Source organism: Lynx canadensis, chromosome B1, assembly GCF_007474595.2.
Source record: "Lynx canadensis isolate LIC74 chromosome B1, mLynCan4.pri.v2, whole genome shotgun sequence".
NCBI classification, from domain to species: Eukaryota; Metazoa; Chordata; class Mammalia; order Carnivora; family Felidae; genus Lynx; species Lynx canadensis.
The window spans coordinates 156885412-156900570 of record NC_044306.2 but is presented as its reverse complement, the minus strand read 5'-3'; the positions used below and the strand labels follow the sequence as shown (position 1 = coordinate 156900570).

Genomic DNA, 15159 nt, shown 5'->3' with positions numbered 1-15159 from the left:
GGCATAAAAATAGACATGTAAGTCAATGGAACAGAATAGAGATCCAGAATTAAACTCCCATATATAATGTCAACTAATATATGACAAGAGAGATAAGATCAACCAATGGGGAAAGGATAGTCTCTTCAACAAATGGTGCTGAGAAGGCTAGCACATGCAGAAAATAAATTTGAATCCTTATCTTACACTACTCATAAAAATTAACTCAAAATGAATGAAAGACTTAAACATAAGATATGACACCATAAAATGCCTAGAAGCAAGCACAGAAAAGAGGCTCCTTGGCATTAGTCTTGGCAATAGTTTTTTTGGATATGACACTAAAAGCACACACAACAAAAGCAAATATCAACAAATGGGACTACAATAAATAAAAAGCTTCTGCACATCAAAAGATATGATCAACATAATGAAATGGCAACCTATGAAGTGGGAGAAAATATTTGGAAACCATATATCAGTTAAGGGATTAATATCCAAAATATATAAAGAACTCATACAACTCAATAACATAAAACAAAAACAAAAACCTGATGAAAAAAATGGGCAGAAGACCTAAACATTTTTTTTTCCCCAAATGACCAACAGGTACATGAAAAGGTGCTCAAATTCGTTAATCACCAGGAAAATGCCAATCAAAATCACAGTGAAACATTATGTTACACTGTTAGAATGGCTATACTCAAGATAGCATGAAGTGAGGATGGACAAAAAGGGAACTTTTTGCTTGTGCACTATGGGAATGTAAACTGGTGCAGCCATTATAGAAAAAAAATATGGAGATTCCTCAAAACATTAAGAAAAAAAAGGAACTATCATACAATCTAGCAATTTCACTTCTGGTTATACATGAAAAGAAAATGAAAACAGGACATGAAAGGGATATATGCACTTCTTTGTTGATTGCAGACTTATTCACCATAACCAAGATGTGGAAAAAACCTAAGGACCCATCACTGTGTGAATGGATAAAGAATTGTGCTGTATATATCCACAATGTAATATTTTTTAGCCATGAGAATGGAGATCCAGCCATTTGTGCCAACATGGATGGATCCTGAAGACCTTATGAGAAGTGAGATGAATGGAACAGAGAAAGACAAATACTATCTGATATTATATATGAGGCCTAAAAAAGCCAAACTTGTAAGAACAGAAATTGAAATGAGGTTACCAGGGTCTTGGGTGTGTGACAGAATTGGAGAGATGTTGCTTAAGGAAATGAACTTGCAATGAGTAAAGAAATTCTACAGACCTAATGCATTAGTAGTGAAAACAGACTACAATTTTGAATTATAATCATTAGACTTGCTGGGACTAAATCTCAATTTTTCCAATGACTGAAAAGAAAAAAAGTCAAGATGTGATTGAAATACTAATTATTGCTACATTAACAATCATATGACACTATGTAAATGTCTCAGGTCAACACGCTGTACACCTTAAATGTATACAAGGTTATACATCACATATATTTTAATTGAAACAGAAACAAAAACTTGGCACCTCAGCACAGGACAGAGCCCTTCTCTCATGTCACTTTTCTAGTGAAGGTGGTCAATCAAAACTGCAATGTTAAAACATCCCTGTGAAATAATATTTTTCTATATCTAAAGGTGTTTTGTGAATATGTGTGTCAGAGATGGAAGATGATGCTCTTTTGTCCTTTTTTCCTACCTAGACAATGTCCTTTTATTCCTTATCCATGTTTGTTTATATTGATTTAGATTATAAAAATGCTGAAATAAATATTACATATATATTTTGCACATTTGTGTGAGCATTTCTATAGGATAATTTTGAGAAAATTGTGGGTGCTCCCTTCACCAGTACATATACTAAAATTGGAAGGATACAGAGAAGATTAGCATGCCCCCACACAAACTCATGAACTGTCTATATTTTTTATAAGACATAAATTTTTAAAAAGAAAGAAATAAAATTGTCGGTGATAGGGTATATATATACTTAAGGCTTTTAATAGATTCAAACTGGCCTTTCATTTATCCTTTGAGGGTCCATGTAGGAGTATCGCATTGAGGTGTTATTTTGAATTTATTTTGCTTCTACAATTCTGGAAAGCTTTCTTTTTACCTTTATCCATGACATAAAAAGTACTTTTTTGTGTGTGTCTGATTTAATTTTATGAATTTACTTAATATTTGCCCTAATGTTTTTTGTTTGTTTTTCAATGACACAAAGACAAAAGAGAAAGAAAAAATCAACTACCAACTAGACTTGACATTACAAATACAAGTTTGGATTTAATACACCTAGGGTGTCAGAATTAGAACCATATAATGCCCAGGACCTACTCTCAATATTCTGATTCAGTTGTCTTGAAATGATGTCTAACCTTCAGTAGTTAAGTTCCCCAGGTAATTCTAATGTGAAACCTGCTCTAAAAATCACTGATCAGCTCATGCTCCATCTCTGTTCTCCAAAGGAAAGTGGTATTCTTTTTTTTTTTTATTATATGAAATTTATTGTCAAATTGGTTTCCATACAACACCCAGTGCTCATCCCAAAAGGTAGGAAAGTGGTATTCTTGATAATGATAAAGGATCTTTGAGAGACAAAAGAGCTACGTTTGAAAAAACTACTTGATACAAGATATTGAACGAGTAATTTTAGATATTGGGCAAGTAATTTAAGCTTTTTTGGTCTCAATTTTTATCTATAAAATCTAAAATATATTAAATGCCCACCTCATTGTTTGGAGGTGTATATTAGGTAATTTGTATTATATTTTTGTTATACTGATAGCTCTTAGTTATGTTCTATTCATTAAATCATGTTTTTCTATTACTTCTCTAAGTATTGAGTACTTACTATACACCACATATTATTGATTATTAGAAAACAAAATGAGCCTAATGCCCTTTGAGAGCCTAGATTCTAGAGTTGGGGAAAAAATTAAAAATAAATAAATAAATAGATAACATAATGGTAGGTAGCATAAAGTGTCATGGAGAAAAAATAAGCAGTGGGAATACAATTAAAAAGTGAGAGGGAATATCATTTTAGTTTGGATAATCAAAAAACTGTTGTGGAGGTAATATTTGTATAAAGACCTCAACAAGTTGAGGCAATAAGCCACTGGAATATCTGCATAGAATGTTTCATTCAGAGATGACAATGAAAAAGCCCTGAGGTGGATGTTGTTTCTGTTGTTTGGTTGGTTTTTGGTTTTGGTTTGGAGTTCTGGGTTTTCTTGTTTTGGTTTGTTTTTGAGATTAGCTAGTAAGCTAGGAACCTAATGTAGCCTGAAAAGGAATATTTACACTGCGTTTTATTTTAAAAGTAGAAAGAAATCATTGCAGGTCTTTGAAAAGTTGAATAATGTAAAGCAACTTTTTTTTTTTTTTAAGTATTATGGGAGTGGTGTAAAGGGCAAGAGGGCATAGAGTTAGAAGTCTCTCACTGTGTTATTATTTTGACTAGAGTAATATTGGGGAAGGTACTGAGAAATAATTTCAAAGGTATATTCTGAAACGAGAATCAACTTGCTTTGCTATTGGATAAGATACATGGTTGAAAATAAAAAACCTGACAAATCCCAAATTTCCTAAAACTCCAAGTTTTATAATATACTAAGGAATAGACTTGATTTACATACTTATCCCAATGTTAAAATAGCCCATCAGATTCAGTCACATTACGCCCATTTTGCATATTAGGAAAGATTTCAGAGAACTTTAGCTTTTGTGCATCACACAAAGCATGAGTTGTTTGTTTCATTTTGTTTTTACTCCACATTCTTGATATTATGAGGAGTGATAAAACTGTTACTGTATTTTAAATGTTATTTTCACTTTGCTGATACTGTTTTCAACCTCATTTTCAATGATGTCATGAGGTGGTAGTAAGAATGGGGAAACTCAAAACCAGGTGAGATTATAAACAGAAATTCAGATCCAAGAGGCATAAGAAGTAGACAGATAATGATCTGTACGTTGTTGTTTCTGAAGTGTACAGAGTGAGTTACGTGGTAAACTCTGACAAGATAGGCTGGGGCCTCTGGGAGAGATTTGTCCACCATAATGAGAAACATAGACTTGGCCTTTGCACCAGTTATTCTCTCAAAACCAAAATCTTTTGTGGTATATATTAAGGTCAAAAGTCTTGAAATTGCTAACTGCTTGACAGACTAGGAGAAATCACAAAAAAATGAGTTAATTATTTAAAATTATGTATATTACAACAAAAAAATCACTTTAGAACTTACCAAAACGAATCACAACTATTACAAATATTGCCATTTGCTGCCCAATTTAAGCTTCATTTTTTTTTATCCTTGGATTGATATAATTTACTGAAGAAAAATTACCTCTAGTTCCTTTCTTTAGTATTTCAAAGGTCAATAATTAATTGTTGTGGATTAATACATAAATTATAGTCCTTAAAAGTCTACCAGTTTCAAGTTTTTTTATGTTTAAATAGAGAATCTGTTTTAACTTTCCAGGAATCTGTCAAAACTTTGAGTATGGTTTAACTGCCATGGTAACTGGCAACCGAGTGTGCTAATATAAGTCAAAAAGTTACAACTAGTTGCTTGAAGAAAATATTTGACTCTTTTCTCTCTTTCTCTGTATCTCCATAACTTTAAATTTTTCTGACAAGCAGCACATAATTTCTTTGGAGTGGATACTCCTTATATAAGGAAATCACAGAGAAGAACATGAAAATAGTTGACAACAATGACCAGATTTTCACACATTCCATCTATTTTAAGATTGTTGCTAAGTCTCAGCACAGCTAGTTTTCCAGAGTATAAAGAAATAATTCACCATTCTCATGGTATTAATACACTGTACCACTCTCTTTTGCTGTCCAAATGAACTTAAGTCTTCCATGTCATGGATTGGTATAATAGCAAACCTCTATTTTGGCCTCTGTGTGTTACACTTTATGAAATACTTTAGTGTTGTTTGCTTTGGTTTGGTCAGCTGTCTTCTACACTTAGAAAAAGGAATTGCAAAATAAGTGGTATTATTTATGACTTAAAAAGCTTGGCTTCTGGGATACTTATTAACATGAAAAAGTCAAGTCTGTAAACAAAGGAGAGAGTTAAAATAATTGTTCATTGTTCTGTTGTACACTGAAAGTTTTCCTCAGCTGATCACCTGTATCACTATTATTTTAGCACAGCATTATGGACTTGCAGCTAACTCTCCAGTTCTGATAAAGTCTGAGGCATTAGCCTATGCTAAAATATAAAGTTATTTCATATTTTAGGTGTTATTTTCCTTCTTGTCATTTGGTACTTTTAAGCTTTGTAATAGGTCGTATTGTCTCTCTCTCCTCCATTAACACCTCATTCCATGGAAGTTTTATGAGCTATTTTGAACCCAACTCATAATGGAATATGGAACACTGGAGTTTTATTGTTACAAAATGATCTCAAAGTGGCATCGTGACATGCTCTAATCCATCTCTTGGGTTCTCTGGAAATGCCCCTAAGTGAAGGGGACTGGCAAAACCCCTCACAGCATATACAGGTACAAAAGAAGGATGTGTGAAGAAAGCATGACCTCTCTCCCAGGAACCAAAAGTTTATGAGGCTGAACGAGTATATGACGGGGATTATTATAAGACGAAACTAAAGAAATAAGCTGGAATCAGAGCTTGCAAGATCTAACAGTGCATATAAGGAAACCTCAGATGTCAGGATTTGGTCCTAGACCACTGCAATAAAGCAAATTACACAATAAAGTGAGTCAAATGAATTTTTTGGTTTCCCAGTAAATACAAAAGTTACATTTACCTATATTGTAGTCTATTAAATATGCAACAGCATTATGCCTAAAACACAATATACAAACATTATTTTAAAAACATACTTTATTACTAAGAAAGGCTAACCATCATCTGAGCTTTTAGCAAGTTGTAATCTTTTTGCTGATGGAGGACCTTGCCTCAACGTTGATGGCCACTGAGTGATCAAAGTAGTAGTTGCTGAAGGCTGGAGTGGCTGTAGCTATTTCTTAAAATAAGACAATGAAGCTTGCCACATTGATTGATTGTTTATTTAACAAATGATTTATCTGTAGCATGAGATGCTGTTCTTTCACCCATAGTAGAATGTCTGTGAAAACTGGAGTAAATCCTCTCAAACCCTGCCACTACTTTCATCAACCAAGTTTAGGGGATATATTAATCCTTCATTGTCATTTCAATAATCCTCACAGAATCTTCACCAGGAACAGATTACATTTCAAGAAACCCCTTTCTTTGCTCATCCATGAGAAGCAACGCCTCATATGTTCAAGTTTTGTCATGAGTTTGCAGCTAGCTATTCAGTAACATCTTCAGGCTCTGCTTCTAATTCTAGTTATCTTGTTATTTTCACCACATCTGCAGTTACTTTTGTCACAGAAATCTCTAACCTCTCAAAGATATCCATGAGGGTTGGAATCAACTTCTTCCAAACTCCTGTTAATGTTGATATTTTTACCTTTTTTCTAGGAATTAAGAATGTTCTTAATGGCACCTAAAATGGTGAATCCTTTCCAGATGGTTTTCAATTTACTTTGCCCATATCCATCAGAGGAATAACTATCTATTGGAGTTATAGTTGCATGAAATACATTTCTTAAATTACAATATTTGAAAGTCAAAAGGACTCCTTGATCTATGTACTGCAAAATGGATGTTTTGTTAGGTATGAAACAAAATTAATCTCAGTGTACCTCTCCATCAGAGTTCTTGAGTGCCCAGGTACATTGTCAACAGCTAGTAATATTTTGACAGACTTCTTGTTTTACCTGAGCAATAGGTCTCAACAGTGGGCTTAAAACATTCAGTAAACCATGTTGTAAAGAGATATGCTATCACGCAGGCTTTGTTGTTCCATTTATAGAGCACAGACAGAGGACATTCAGCATAATTCTTAAGGGCCCCAGCATTTTTGGAATGGTAAATGAGCACTGGCTTCAACTGCAGGTCACCAGCTGCATTAGCCCCTAGCAAGACAGTCAGCCTTGAAGCCTTGAGGGTCCCTTGAAGCTTTGAAACCAGGAATTGACTTCTCTCTAGATATGAAAGTCCTAGATGGCATCTTCCACTAGAAGGCTATTTTGTTTACATTGAAAATCTGTTGTTTAGTTACCTTAGCTAGATCTTCTGCACAACCTACTATACCTTCTACATCAGCATTTGTTGCTTGATCTCATATTTTTTTGTTATGGAGGTGGATTTTTTCCCTTAAACTTCATGAACCAACCTCTACTAGCTTCATACTTTTCTTCTGTAGCTTCTTCCTTAAGTCTTTCAGCCTTTATAAAATTGAAGAAAGTTAGGGCCTTGCTCTGGATTAGACTTTGGTTTAGGGAATGTTGTGACTGGCTTGATCTTCTGTCCAGATTCCCAAAATATTTTTTTCCATATCAAGAATATAGTTGTTTCACTTTCTTATCATACATGTGTCCACTGGAACAGCACTTTTCATTTCCTTCAAGAACTTTTCCTTTGCATTCACAACTTGGGTAAGTGCACAAAAGGCTAGGTTTTCGGCATTATCTTGTCTTTCGACGTGCCTTCCTCACTAAGCTTAATAATTTCTACATGTTGATTTAGAGTGAGAGATGTGTGGCTCCTTTCACTTGAACACTTAGGGACCACTGTAGGGTTTTTAATTAGTCTCACTTTAATATTGTTGTGCCTCAGGAATTACGGAGGCCTGAGGAGAAGGAATGAGATGTGGGAATAGCCAGTTGATGGAGCAGTCAGAACACACCCCGTTGATTAATTTCACTGTTTTATATGGGTGCAGTTCATTGTACCCCAAAACAGTTAACATAGTAACATATAAGATCACTGATACAGCTCACCATAAAAATATAGTAACTATTAAAAAGTTTGAAATACTGTCTCTTTCCCTATAAAGAAAAAGAAACACTGCTCCCAATAAATTAGCAAGGAGGATAAAGAGGAAAAAAAAACATTGAGATATTGTGAGAACTAGCAAAATGTGCCACAGAGACATGAAAGAGCAAATGCTATTGGAAATATCATGCTAACACAGTTGCTCAATGCAGGGTTGGCACATAACTTCATTGTTTTAAAAAAAACACAATATTTACAAAGCACAACAAAGTGAAACACAATAAAATGAGATATGCCTGTATTAAAGATTTTTGTATTATTCTCAGAATATCAGGAAGCCACCAAAAGATTTCAGACTGAGAGATACATGATCTCAGTTTAGTTTTGGAAATGTCGTTTTGGTTTTAGTGTAATAGGACAAGAGTAGTTGTGAGACAATAATAGTCCAAATGAATAGTAAATAAAGCCAGATTAGGCCATTTTTTGGACCAATATAAAGTTATTTCATAGCAATCAAAATCTTCCTACAGATTGAATTTTGAATCTACAGTCAAAAGAGCATCCTTTGACTTTAAGGACTTAGCATACACTAATATACAAATATAGGAAGTATAAGACTTGTGGCTTAATAAATATATAGTTTTGTTCCAGGATAAAAAGTGTTCTAGAGATTACCTCACAACAGTGTGAATGTACTTGACACTACCTTAACTGTATTTTTTTTGAAAAAAAGTTAAGATAGTAAATTTTATTTTATGTTTATTTTACCAGAATTAAACTTTTTTAATCAAAAAAGGGGAGATATTTTTGAGTCACTTAATTTACAAAACACTTCTACACATTGCTTTTTATATTTGATCTTACAAAGAAGGTAATACTAGTCTCATTAACAGATTAAATACTGAAACTCAGAGCAGTTAAATAAATTGCCTGAAGTGAAATAGATTTTTAAATGGAAAAACTCCATTTTTTCCAGGATCTTTGATATATAATTATGTGTTGTTTCTACTATTGTAAAAAAGTTCTGGAAACATATTTTGGTTTGAGGAGAGGGTAGGGGAAGGTTTTACCATTGATTAAAAGTTAGAAAGCAAAAAAAAAAAAAAAAAAAAAAAAGGAAAGGAAAGGAAAGGAAAGAAAGAAAGAAAGAACGAAAAAGAAAGAAAGACAAGGTTAAAATGTTAAAATTCAGGTAAGAATGAATAATTGTAAGTCTGGGAGTCTTGAAAACAAATTCATCCATTTCAGGTCATACTTTTACATGTGCTCCTCCCTGCCTGATATAATATAATCCCATTAAAAAAAATTGTCTAGGAAGTGCCTGGGTGGCTCAGTTGGTTGAGTGTCTGACTTCAGCTCAGGTCATGATTTCATGGTTTGTGAGCTTGAACCCCGCTTCAGGCTCTGTGCTGACAGCACCATGCCTGGAGACTGTTTCACAGATTCTGGGTCTCCCTCTCTATCTGACTCTCCTCTGCCCATGCTCTATCTCTGTCTCTGTCTCTCTCTCAAAAATAAACATTAATTTTAAAAAAATGCCTAGTGCTGACCCCAATACCCAAAGCAATCTTGAGAAAAAAGAACAAAGCTGGAGGCACCATGGTCCCTTATTTCAAACTATATTACAAAGCCATAGTAATAAGAACAGTATGGTATTGGCATAAAAACAGCACATAGAACAATGGAATAGAATAGAGAGCCCAGCAATAATCCTATGTATATAGGATTAATTAATGACAAAGGAGACAAGAATACACAATGGAAAAGGATAGTTTCTTCAGTAAACAGTGTTGGGAAAACTGGACAGCCATATGCAAAAGAATGAAACTGGAACAATTTTTTACATCATACACAAAACCAACTCAAAATGGATTTAAGACTTGAGCATAAGACCTTAAACCGTAAAACACATAGAATAAAACATAGGCAATAAGCTCCTTGACATAGGTCTTGGCAATAAATTTTTGGATTTAACACCAAAAGCAAAAGCAACAAAAGCAAAAATAAGTAAGTGGGACTGCATCAAACTAAAAGGTGTCTGCACAGCAAAGGAATTGATCAACAAAATGAAAACACAACCTACTGAATGGAGAACATGGTTGTAAATCATATACCTGATAAGGGGTTAAAATCCAAAACATAACGGGGCGCCTGGGTGGCGCAGTCAGTTAAGCGTCCGACTTCAGCCAGGTCACGATCTCGCGGTCCGTGAGTTTGAGCCCCGCCTCAGGCTCTGGGCTGATGGCTCAGAGCCTGGAGCCTGTTTCCGATTCTGTGTCTCCCTCTCTCTCTGCCCCTCCCCCGTTTATGCTCTGTCTCTCTCTGTCCCAAAAATAAATAAACGTTGAAAAAAAAAAAATTAAAATCCAAAACATAAAAACTCATACAATTCAATAACAACCCAATTAAAAAATGGGCAGAGGTTCTGAATAGACATGTTTACAAAGAAGACATACTAATGGCCAACAGGTACATGAAAAAGTGCTCAACATCACTAATCATCTGAAAATGTTAATCAAAACCACAATGAGAGATCATCTCACACTTGTTAAAATAACTACTATCAAAAAGACAGGAAATAAGTATTGGTGAGAATGTGGAGTGGGAGTGGGAATGTAAATTTGTGCAGCCACCACAGAAAGCAAATGGCAATTCCTCAAAAAATTAAACATAGAAGTACCATATCATTCAGGAATTGCACTTCTAGGTATTTACCCAAAGAAAACAAAAACACTAATGCAAAAAGATACATATACCACCAAGTTCACTGCAGCATCATTTATAATAGCCAAGGTATGGAAATAACCTAAGCATCCATTGATGGATGAATGGATATAGAAAACGTGTTTCACACACACACACACAAACACACACAGTGGAATATTATTCAGCCATAAAAAATAACAAAATCTCCCTATTTGTGACAACATGGATGGATCTTGAGGGCATTATGTTATATGAAATAAGTCTGACAGAGAAAAACCAATACTGTATGATGATCACTCATATGTGGAATTTTAAAATGACAACAACAAAAAGCTTGTTTATACAGTGAACAGATTGATTATTGCCAGAAGTGGGGGCCCAATGGGTGAAGTGGGTCAAAAAATACAAAATTCCAGTTATAACATAGATAAATCCTGGGGATGTAATATACAACATGGTGACAATAGTTAATACTGAATTGTGTATTTGAAAATTGCTAAAATAGTACATCTTAAAAGTTTTCATCACAAGAAAAAAAATTGCAACATACTATATATAATGATAAATGTTAGACTTATTGTGGTGATCATTTTGCAAAATATACAACTATCAAATCAATATGACATACACCTGAAATTAGCATATGTCAATTATGTTTTAATTAAGACAAGAAAAAATACTTATTACTGAAGAAATACAAAATCACTTTCCTTATCATAAGGAAAATTATAAAGACTAGTGAAAGGAAAACAAATCAGTCTCAGGAAAAGAAGTAAAAAGCCTGTGGAAACAATGAACACCATTCAAATGAGAACAAACAGAGGCTAGATTTTCAGAGTTTGCTGTAGAAGAGAGTCAGCCACTGTCACTTACTTTTGACAGAGACTCAAATTCAGGGAAGAGAGTGGAAAAGCTTTAGAGTGACAAAAAGAAAAGAAAAAAGAAGAAGGCTCAAGGTATTTTGTGAATGAAAGTTGTTGGCATAGGAAACTTGATGAGGGCTACCTAGAAGTGGGGCATTGCATGTTCCTATGTGATTAGTTTGGGAGCATACACGGCTTTTTTTGGTTGATCCTGAGACACAAAAACTGGGGGAGATGTCAGTCACTAAGTCCTGAATATTCTGTGCTGTTTCAAAGGCTGTGATTTGGCTTCTTGGACTATGACATTATAGGTTCAAGTTCAACTGTCACATATGGTCTGTTGTATACTCATCCTCACAATCATATGGAAAATAGAGATTTCACATGAGAATAAATGTGAGAAAGTGAGCACACTACAAGTTTATTATGTAGTGGGAAAAGTTTCAATAAGATCCAAATTCCAAGGTGACCTCAAAAGCCAATTGTGATGCCTATAATACCTAGAATATTTATAATTAAATAATGCTTTATTAAAACTAAAGTACACAGTCTTGGTCTAACAAGAAAAAAGGGAAAAAATAGTATCAGCAAGAAAATATATGGCTTTTATAAGTTATCCATATTTTATTAGAAGAAGAATTCCAGCTTCCTATTCAAACACCTGTCAAGTTCTCAATTTCTGACTACTAGAAATTCCCACTATTAATTTAAGGAATAAATCTTCAAGTGTACACGATTTACAAAAAAAAAATATTATGTAAAAACTTAAGTTGAAATACATTCAATAGATTTCTAATATGGAGTTATTTTATGAAATATGTAGTCATTCAGTTGTCTCAAACCACCTTAGCTGCATTTTTCTTTACTGTTCAATGAATCAATACATAATAAAAGTAATTAAAGAAACTTTTATAACTGTTATTGGAATATCATGTTAAAATCATTCTGGCTTAAGAATTAGTTTAAAAGAAACAATTTTTCTTTATATTCTCCATTCTTCCTCTATCCTGTTTTCCCTGTTCCTTCTCTCCAATTACCTCTTTTTCTTTTCCTTTTTCATTTACTACCTTTTCTTTCTCTCTCACCTATTTCTTCTTTCTTTGCTTCTTTTATTCTATCATAGAAACATTTTCCTTCTTTGTAATTACATTGGTCATGCTTTTTATGTTCTGTATTTTCTGATGTTTTGACATCTTGGGCCCTTGCTGACACAAAGAAACTGACATTCTTGAGTCTAGTCAATTTCTAGAGATAGCAATGGACTTGCCTGGGAGAGGGTCTTTCACTTGCAAATCAACAAGCCCAAAGCCTGTATCCTAACCATCTCATTTGTCTAGTTCTCACAGAGCTCCAATATTGAAGGACATTATCTCCCTGTCCTAATCACCTCAGGACAGGTGACAGACACCTAGAGACAGTCCTTATGCCTCAGAACCTGGTGAAATTATTCAAACTTGTCAAACCTAAACCTATTGACTTGTCTTCCCTTGCTTTTCCTGAAGAAACCACAAGAAAGGCCACTGTTACATCTTCTTCCTGCCCCTTCAGCCTCCTGCCTGACCCGGGTGTTTCCCCATGTGGTCCTGTATAGCATGGAGTGTCTTTCCTTTTGGTACCTGTGGGTAGCAAACTATCTCTTCAATGGCAGTTGCCTCCTGATCTGTTGGCCTGATAATACCTGATTAATAACATCTACGTTTTAGAATTGTGGTATCTGATGTAAGAGGTGGCAGTAGATTGCTGAGTGAGTGGAAAAGAAGCTCACAATTTTTTATAGAATTTCTTTGAGTTCAAACAACTGATTGGTTTTCTGATGAATTCTCAAGCTGTGCATGTATATAGTCCTTAATGAGCACTAATGCCCTGACCTTGTTTGAAGAAAGCATTTTGAAGTGAATTTATGGTAGATAGAAAATTACACTTAAAGCATCTGGAGCACTTTTAATTTTCTTATACTCAGAAAATAATAGAGAATTACCAGACTTGCCCCTACAACTAGTTATGCATTTCTTCAGAAGAAATTGAATAGTCTCATTCTTCATAATAGCCAAGCTAGAGAAGTGCCCAAATAATTAAACCTCCTCCCTAAAAATGAAAAATTAAAGGCAAAGACATTTCACAAGAGACACATACACAAGAAAAGCATTCCGTAAGATTACCCAGAATAAACAGCATGTTAATAGAGACCATAAATTTGGCTGGTGTCTAAAACCAGTATTCTCTAAACATTTTTGATGGCCTGTATCCTCAGTACAAAATCTTAAGCACATATATAAACTTCTTTCAAAGTATAAGCGTATGTACCTCTGTCAACTGATAAACAATAGTGAGGCACATTTTTTTTTTCTAGACCAACACAAATAGGATTTATTATGTTCTTTTTATACCTCAATGCATCACTTATGACAATTACTCCAATGGACATACCTTTGTTTAGAGAATTTTTGTATAGGCAAATTATAGCTTGCTATCTAGTCCAGATTATTGAAATAACCTGCTTACCTTTGTCCCTCATTCTCCAGCCCCCCACCCCATCCTCCACTATCTTTCCTCACACAGCAGCCACAGTGATATTTTTGAAACATTAGTCAGTTTTTGTCCTCCTTTATAGATTCCTCCCAAATCTTCCAACTGTCAGAGTTTCAGTTTCCCAGATGTAGAGTGTAAGATGAGGTTTGGTATGCAAGTGATTTTGTAAGAAAAAATTCCTAGGGAAACTAATGAGGCAGTGTTCCCAGGGGAAATTGGGAGAACAGAACAGAAAAAGAGAGATATAGGCAAGGATGTGATCACAGGCTAAATCCCAGAGAGGGCTGAGGGTTGTTTCAACCTAATCTCAACAGAAAAACTCTGGAGAGGAAATTACCTCTCAGGGTTTCCTCAACTTGAAGCTGCACTCATGAATTACCTAATTATTGGCTGAGAGGTAATAGACATAAATTGTCAGATATTTCTCTGCTGTAGGGACAAGGCGGGCTCCAGCCAGTGAAAGGCATTCCTCCAAAAAGGAGTGGCAGGCACTGGCTCTTAGAAGAAAAGCATACTGAAGTTGAAATATGCCCAAAAATGGTCAGACAGATCCCAGGGAATTTGAGACCAATATTTTCCATTATACTATTCTCACTTACAAAAGAATCCAAACTACTTACCATGGCTTATTGAGATTTAGCCCTATTTCTGCAACCTCATCTTATATGGCTCTCCTCCCCAACCCTCACCATAGCCAAACTAACCTACAGCCAAGTTTGATCCATATGGCTTTATTTCTGTTGCCTGAATTCTTTGACCCCCTTGTCCTAGACTGACTCTATTGTATGATTCTAATTTAAACTAAAATGGTTTCTTTTCACAGAGTCCTTTCTTTACCACTAGTTCCAAAGAAGTTTCCATACCCCCATACCCCACAGACTCCTGGTCATATGAATTTATTTTCTTTACAGCACTTACTGCAATCTGAAATTATCTTATTTATCATTTCTTTGCCTCTATTTCCCCTCATTGCAGTATTTCTCTTGTTCATTCTTTTATCCCCACCACCCAGAGCAATACCTGACATCTGGTAGGTGACCAATATATATATTTTTTCTTTTGATAGAGGGTTACACATGACTTACTTATACCTTGTTGTCTATACCTTCACCTCCTGGGATTCCTATCTTCTATTAATAGGGCGGTTCTTAGGAAATGGAGAGTGTCTAACCAAAAATAAATGAAGGAAAGAATTTAAGAAAAAGTTTCTCAGCATAAAATGAAGCAGCTATAT

At 34.6% G+C, this 15159-nt stretch overlaps 1 pseudogene; it reads left to right on the top strand.

The window, feature by feature from the left end:
* The first annotated feature begins 1814 nt into the window (after window positions 1-1814).
* Window positions 1815-1907, top strand: LOC115513186 (annotated as a pseudogene).
* Window positions 1908-15159: the final 13252 nt, after the last annotated feature.